Below are 8206 nucleotides of genomic sequence, written 5' to 3' on the forward strand. Positions count from 1 at the left end.
TAGAAGCTAGATTTATGTAGGTAGTGTCTGCAGATACTATAAAATTTTTAGTTTAAAAGATGACAAATAACTCAGTGAGATCCTGGCCTAATATATTTGCTTTACTTATATAGTGAAAGGATAGTGTTAAATTTGGAAGCTTCATGGCACTGACTCATGATCTACAAGGGGGATCCTTCAAATGCTACAATTAGGGAGCCACCTAGCTTTTCAGCTATACTATTCCGATTGAGGTCTTCTGGCCCATTTGCTTGATATTCATGCTTTATACCTGGAAATTTCTTCTTGATGGCGTCCTTTGAGCTTGCATAGATCATTTTACTTTTCAGAGGTGCTTGTTCTGATGCCCACAAGAAGAACATTAGCTCTTCTTTTCTGGACTCCTTGGTTTCAAAGCTGGCGTCATACAAAGCATAGCGACAATCTTTTTCAGGAAGCATTCCGACAAAATGCTTGAAAGGATCAGTTATGGTAACACCAATATCTCCCACCAAGATCTCTTTGCCTTCTTCAACGACTATGCACTTTTTGTCTGCACTGAGACAGAAAATGACAGCCTTCTTTCTTTTCTTGATTTCTTCTGGTGTAGAGCATTTCCGAACTTTCATGTCGTAGAAAATGCGACATACTTCATCCGCAACTTGAACTCCTGAGGCCATATTCGCGGCGGACTTCAGGAGGAGAGCTAGGAGCCTGGCGGAAAAGTGCGTGCACCTTCCTCTTCGGTGCAGCAAAAGGAGGAGAGCGAGCCCTCTGTTAACTTTCTAAGATGGAACCAGACAGGAGGAAAACTGCAGTAGCGGCAGAGCAGCAGGGACAGGGTCCTTCCTGAATCCCTCTACACCCAGAAGGGAAGGCTGTTCCACAGCCCGCTGTGCACGGGTCTTACCAGGAGAGAACTGATCTCCCAGAAGTGCTGACACAGGCTTAGAGACCCACAGGAGGAACAAGCTCCATCCAGAGACAGCAAGAACATCTAAAACAAGAGATTACCAGATGACAAAAGGCAAACTCAGGAATCTTAACCAACAGAAACCAAGACTACTTGGCATGATCAGAACCCAGTACTCCCACCACAGCAAGTCCTGGATAACCCAACACACTGGAAAAGCAAGATTCGGATCTAAAATCATATCTCATGATGCTGATAGAGGAATTTAAGAAGGACATAAATAACTCCCTTAAAGAAATACAGGAGAACACGCATAAACAGGTACAAGCACTTAAAGATCACACACAAAAATCCTTTAAAGTATTACAGGAAAACACAGCCTAACAGGTGAGGAAAATGAACAAAACCATCCAGGATCTAAAAATGGAAATAGAAACAATAAAGAAATCACAAAGAAATACAACTCTGGAAAAAGAAAAAGAACCCTAGGAAAGAGAATAGGAGTCGTATATACAAGCATCACCAACAGAATACAAGAGATAGAAGAGAGAATATCAGGGGCAGAAGATACCATAGAAAACATTGACACAGTCAAAGAAAACAGAAAATGCAAAAGGATCCTAACCCAAAACATCCAGGAAATCCAGGATACAATGAGAAGACCAAACCTACGGTGATAGGTATAGAAGAGAGTGAAGAATCCCAACTTAAAGGGCCAGCAAATATCTTCAAAAAAATTATAGGAGAAGACTTCCCTAACGTAAAAAAGAGATGCCCATGAATATACAAGAAGCCTACAGAACTCCAAGTAGTTTGGATCAGAAAAGAAATTCCTCCCATCACATAATAATCAAAGCACAAAATGCATTAGCAAAGAAAGAATTTTAAAAGCAGTGAGGGAAAAGTTCAAGTAACATATAAAGGCATACCTATCAGAATTATACCACTCTTCTCGCCAGAGACTATGAAAGCCAGAACATCCTCGGCAGATGTCATACAGACCCTAAGAGAACACAAATGCCAGCCCAGGCTACTATACCCAGCAAAACTCTCAATTACCATAGATGGATAAACCAAGGTATTCCATGACAAAAACAAATTTACACAATATCTCTCCACAAATACAGCCCTTCAAAAGATAATAAATGGAAAACTCCAACACAAAGAGGGAAACTATATGGTAGAAAAAGCAAGAAAGCAATCTTTTTACAAAACTAAAAGAAGATAGCCACAACAGAATTCCAACTCTAACAACAAAATAACAGGAAGCAACAATCACTATTCCTTAATATCTCTTAACATCAATGGACCCAATTCCCCAATAAAAAGACAGAGAATAACACACTGGCTATGGAAACAGGACCCAACATTTTGTTACATACAGGAAACCCACCTCAGTGATAAAAAGACACTACCTCAGAGTAAAGGGCTGGAAAACAATTTTCCAAGCAAATAATACCAAGAAAAAAAGCTGGAGTGCTCGAGGCTCTTCCCCACTTTCTTTTCTATTAGTTTCAGTGCATCTGGTTTTATGTGGAGGTCCTTGATCCACTTGGACTTGAGCTTTGCCCAAGAAGATCAGAATACATCAATTTGCCTTCTTCTACATGCTAACCACCAGTTGAGCCAGCACCATTTGTTAAAAAATGCTATCTTTTTTTCCACTGGATGGTAGCTCCTTTGTCAAAGATCAAGTGGCCATAGGTTTGTGGGTTCATTTCTGGGTCTTCAATACTATCCATTGATCTACCTGTCTGTCACTGTACCAGTACCATGCAGTTTTTATCACAATTGCTTTGTAGTACAGCTTAAGATCTGGGATGGTGATTCCACCAGAGGTTCCTTTATTGTTGAAAATAGTTTTGACTATCCTGGGTCTTTTGTTATTCCAGATGAATTTGCAAATTGCTCGTTCTAAGTCTGTGAAGAATTGAGTTGGAATTTTGATGGGGATTGCATTCAATCTGTAGATTGCTTTTGGCAGGATGGCCATTTTTACTATATTAATCCTGCCAATCCATGAGCATGGGAGATCTTTCCATCTTCTGAGATCTTCTTCAATTTCCTTCTTCAGAGACTTGAAGTTTTTGTTAAACAGATCTTTTACTTGCTTAGTTAGACTCACACCAAGGTATTTTACATTATTTGTAACTATTGTGAAGGGTGTTGTTTCCTTAATTTCTTTCTCAGCCTCTTTATCCTCTGTGTAGAGGAAGGCCTCTAATTTGCTTGAGTTAATTTTATATCCAGCTACTTTGCTGAAGTTGTTTATCAGGTTTAGGAGCTCTCTGGAAGAACTTTGGTGGTCACTTAAGTATACTATCATAGCATCAGCAAATAGTGATGATTTGACTTCTTCCTTTCCAATCTGTATCCCTTTGATCTCCTTTTGTTGTCTAATTGCTCTTGCTAGGACTTCAAAGACAATATTTAATAGGTAGGGAGAGAGTGGGCAGCCTTGTCTAGTCACTGATTTTAGTGGGATTGCTTCAAGTTTCTCTCCATTTAGTTTGATGTTGGCTACTGGTTTTCTGTATATTGCCTTTACTATGTTTAAGTATGGGCCTTGAATTCCTGATCTTTCCAAGACTTTTATCATGAAGAGATATTGAATTTTGTCAAATGATTTCTCAGCATCTAATGAGATGGTAATATGGTTTTTTCTTTGAGTTTATTTATATAGTGAACTATGTTGATGGTAGCTTATGCTCTAAGATCAAGAATCGACAAATGGGACTTCATATGATTGCAAAGCTTCTGTAAGGCAAAAGACACTGTCAATAGGACAAAATGGCAACAAACAAATTGGGAAAAGATCTTTACCAATCCTATATCTAAAAGAGGGATAATATTCAATATATACAAAGAACTCAAGAAGTTAAACTCCAGAGAAACAAATAACCCAATTAAAAAATGGGGTGCAGAGCTAAACAAAGAATTCTCAACTGATGAATATGGAATGGCTGAGAAGCACCTAAAAAAAATGTTCAACATCCTTAGTCATCAGGGAAATGCAAATCAAAACAACCCTGAGATTCCACCTCACACCAGTCAGAATGGCTAGGATAAAAAGCTCAGGTGACAGCAGATGCTGGTGAAGTTGTAGAGAAAGAACACTCCTTCATTGCTAGTGGAATTGCAAGCTGGTACAACCACTCTGGAAATCAGTTTGGCAGTTCCTTCAGAAATTGGAAATAGTACTACCAGAAGACCCAGCTATACCACTCCTGGGCATATACCCAGAAGATGCTACAACATGTAATAAGTACACATGCTCCACTATGTTCATAGCAGCCTATTTATAACAGCCAGAAAGTGAAAACAACCCAGATGTCCCTCAAAAGAGGAATGGATACAGAAATTGTGGTACATCTAGACAATGGAGTACTACTCAGCTATTAAAAACAATGAATTTATTAAATTCTTGGGGAAATGGATGGACCTGGAGAATATCATCCTCAGTGAGGTAACCCAATCACAAAAGAACACACATGGTATACATTTTCTGATAAATGATATTAGCCCAGAAGATCAGAATACACAAAGTACAAACCACAAACCATAAGAAACTCAAGAAGAAGGAAGACCAAAGTGAGGATACTTCATTCCTTCTTAAAAGGGGGAACAAAATACCCATGGAAGGAGTTAGAGAAGCTAACTATGGAGCAGAGACTAAAGGAAGGACAATTCAGAGACTGCTCCAACTGGGAATCCTTCCCATATTCAATCATCAAATCTAGACACTATTGTGGATGCCAACAAGTGCTGGATGACAGGAGCCTGAGATAGCTGTCACCTGAGAGGTTCTGACAGTACCCAACTAATACAGAAGTAGAGGCTCACCGCCATCCATTGGACTGTGTACAGGGTCCCCAATGAAGGATCTAGAGAAAGAACCCAAGGAGCTGAAGGGTTGGCAGCCCCTTAGGACGAACAACAATATGAACTAACTAGTATCCTCAGAGCTCCCAGGGACTAAAACTCCAACCAAAGAATACACATGGGGGGACTCCATGGCTCCAGCAGCATGTGTATAGCAGAGGATGGCCAAGTTGCTCATCAATAGGAGGAGAGACCCTTGGCCTTGTAAAGGTTCTATGCCCTAGTGTAGGGGAATGCCAGGGCCAGTAAGCAGGAGGGGGTAGAGTTGTAAGCAGGGGGAGGGGAAGGGACCAGGGGATTGTCTTAGTTTTGGGAGGGGTTATTTTATTTTTTCTTCTTATTTTATTTTATTTTTACTTTTTTCTTTTGGAGGAGAACCTGGGAAAGGAGATATTGTAAATAAAGAAAACACCTAAAAAAAAAAAAAGAAAGAAAGAAAAGAATAGCTGGAGTAGCCATTCTAATATCGCATAAAATCGACTTTCAACCTAAAGTGATCAAAAAAGACAAGGAGGGGCACTTCATACTCATCAAAGATAAAATCTACCAAGATGAACTCTCAATTCTGAACCTCTATGCTCCAAATGCAAGGGCATCTACATTCATAAAAGAAACTACTAGAGCTCAAAGCACACATTGCTCTGCACACAATGATAGTGGGAGACTTCAACACTCTCTGCAATGAACAGATCATGGAAGCAAAAACTAAACAGAGATACAGTGAAACTAACAGAAATTATGAACCAACTGGATTTAACAGATATCTACAGAAAATTTCATCCTAAAACAAAAGATTATACGCTCTTCTCAGCACCTCATGGTATCTTCTCCAAAATTGACCATATAATTGGTCACAAAACAGGCCTCAACAGATACAAGAAGATTGAAATAATACCTTACATCCTATCAGATAACCAGGGACTAAGGCTGGTTTCAATAACAGCATAAACAATAGAAAGCCCACATACACGTGGAAGCTTAACAACACTCTGCTCAATGAAGACCTGGATGAGGAAGAAATAAAGAAGGAAATTAAAACTTTTTAGAGTTTAATGAAAGTGAAGCCACAACATACAAAAACTTATGGGACACAATGAAAGCAGTCCTAAGAGGAAATCTCATAACTCTGAGTGCCTCCAAAAAGAAACAGGAGAGAGCATACACCAGCGATTTGACAGCACGTGTGGAAGCTCTAGAACAAAAAAGAAGCAAATTTACCCAAGAGGAGTAGATGGCAGGAAATAATCAAACTCAGGGCTGAAATCAACCAAGTGGAAACAAAAAGAACTATACAAAGGATAAGCCAAACCAGGAGTTGGTTCTTTGAGAAGATCATCAAAATAGATAAACCCTTAGCCAGACGAACCAGAGGGCACAGAGACAGTATCCTAATTAACAAAATCAGAAATGAAAAGGGAGACATGACAACAGAAACTGAGGAAATCCAGAAAACTATGAGATCCTACTACAAAAGCCTATACTCCAGAAAACTGGAAAACCTGGATGAAATGGACAATTTTCTAGACAGATAGCAGGTACCAATATTAAATATATACAAGATAAACCATCTAAACAGAGTCCCATATCCCCTAAAGAAATAGAAGCAGTCATTAATAGTCTCCCAACCAAAAAAAAAAAAAAAAAACTCAGGATCAGATGGGTTTAGTGCAGAGTTTTATCAGACCTTCAGAGAAGACCTAATATCAATACTCCTCAAACTATTCCACAAAATAGAAACAGAAGGTACTCTACTCAATTTATTCTATGAAGCCACAATTACTCTGACACCTAAAGACCTTGCAAAAGAAAACTTTAGACCAATTTCAATTATGAATATCAATGCAAAAATACTCAATAAAATTCTTGAAAACCAAATCCAAGAACACATCAAAACAATCGTCCTTCATGATTAAGTAGGATTCATCCCAGGAATGCAGGGATGGTTCAATATATGGAAATCCATCAATGTAATTCACTATATAAACAAACTCAAAGAAAAAAACTATATGATCATCTCATTAGATGCTGAGAAAGCATTTGACAAAATCCAACACACCTTCATGATAAAATTCTTGAAAGATCAGGAATTCAAGGCCCACACCTAAACATAGTAAAAGCAATATACAGCAAACCAGTAGTCAACATCAAACTAAATGGAGAGAAACTTGAAGCAATCTCACTAAAATCAGGAACTAGAGAAGGCTGCCACTCTCTATCTATTAAATATTGTACTTGAAGTGCTAGCCAGAGCAATTAGACAACAAAAGGAGATCAAAGGGATACGAATTGGAAGGAAGAAGTCAAATTATCACTATTTGCAGATGTGACCCCAAAAAGAGAGCTCCTAAACCTGATAAACAACTTCAGCAAAGTAGCTGGATATAAAATTAACTCAAGCACGGCAGTGGCCTTCCTCTACACAAAGGATAAACAGGCTGAGAAAGAAATTAGGGAGACAACACCCTTCACAATAGTCACAAATAATATAAAATACCTTGGTGTGACTCTAAGCAAGTGAAAGATCTGTATGACAAGAACTTCAAGTCTCTGAAGAAAGATATCGAAGATGATCTCAGAAGATGGAAAGATCTCCCATGATTGTGGATTGGCAGGATTAATATAGTAAAAATGGCCATCTTGACAAAAGCAATCTATAGATTCAATGCAATTCCCATCAAAATCCCAACACAGTTCTTCACAGAGTTGGAAAGTGCAATTTGCAAATTCATCCAAATAACAAAAAACCTAGGATAGCGAAAACTATTGTCAGCAATAAAAGAACTTCTGGTGGAATCACCATCCCGAACCTTAGTTGTATACTACCTAGCAATTGTGATAAAAACTGCATGGTATTGGTACAGTGACAGGCAGGTAGGTCAATGGAATAGTACTGAAGACCTGGAAATTAAAACACACACCTATGATCACTTGATTTTTACCAAAGTAGCTAAAGCCATCCAGTGGGAAAAAAGATAGCATTTTCAACAAATGGTGCTGGCTCAACTGGAGGTTAGTATGTAGAAGAATGCAAATTGATCCATTCCTACTTCCTTGTACAAAGCTCAAGACCAAGTGGATCAAGGACCTCCACATAAAACCAGATACACCAAAACTAATAGAAAAGAAAGTGGGGAAGAGCCTCAGGCACATGGGCACAGGGGAAATTTTCCTGAACAGAACACTAATAGCTTATGCTCTAAGATCAAGAATTGACAAACGGAACCTCATAAAATTACAAAGCTTCTGTAAGGCAAAGGACACTGCCAATAGGACAAAAACACCAACCAACAGATTTGGAAAAGATCTTTACCAATCCTATATCTAAAAGAGGGATAATATCCAATATATAGAAAGAACTCAAAAAGTTAGACTCCAGAGAAACAAATAACCCTATAAAAAATTGGCTACAGAGCTAAAAAAAAAAAAAAAAAA

At 38.5% G+C, this 8206-nt stretch overlaps 1 long non-coding RNA gene and 1 pseudogene across 3 annotated transcripts in view; both read right to left on the minus strand.

Annotated features, from left to right (window-relative positions):
- LOC116103185 overlaps nucleotides 1-8206 on the minus strand; it is a 102463-nt gene that overhangs the window by 91947 nt on the left and 2310 nt on the right. The gene's annotated exons all lie outside the window — the stretch shown is intronic.
- On the minus strand, nucleotides 61-689 carry LOC116103183 (annotated as a pseudogene). The gene has a single exon (XR_004123425.1). The product of XR_004123425.1 is annotated as a destrin pseudogene (transcript).

The sequence above is a fragment of the Mastomys coucha genome, unplaced genomic scaffold (genome assembly GCF_008632895.1).
Source record: "Mastomys coucha isolate ucsf_1 unplaced genomic scaffold, UCSF_Mcou_1 pScaffold21, whole genome shotgun sequence".
Lineage (NCBI taxonomy): Eukaryota > Metazoa > Chordata > Mammalia > Rodentia > Muridae > Mastomys > Mastomys coucha.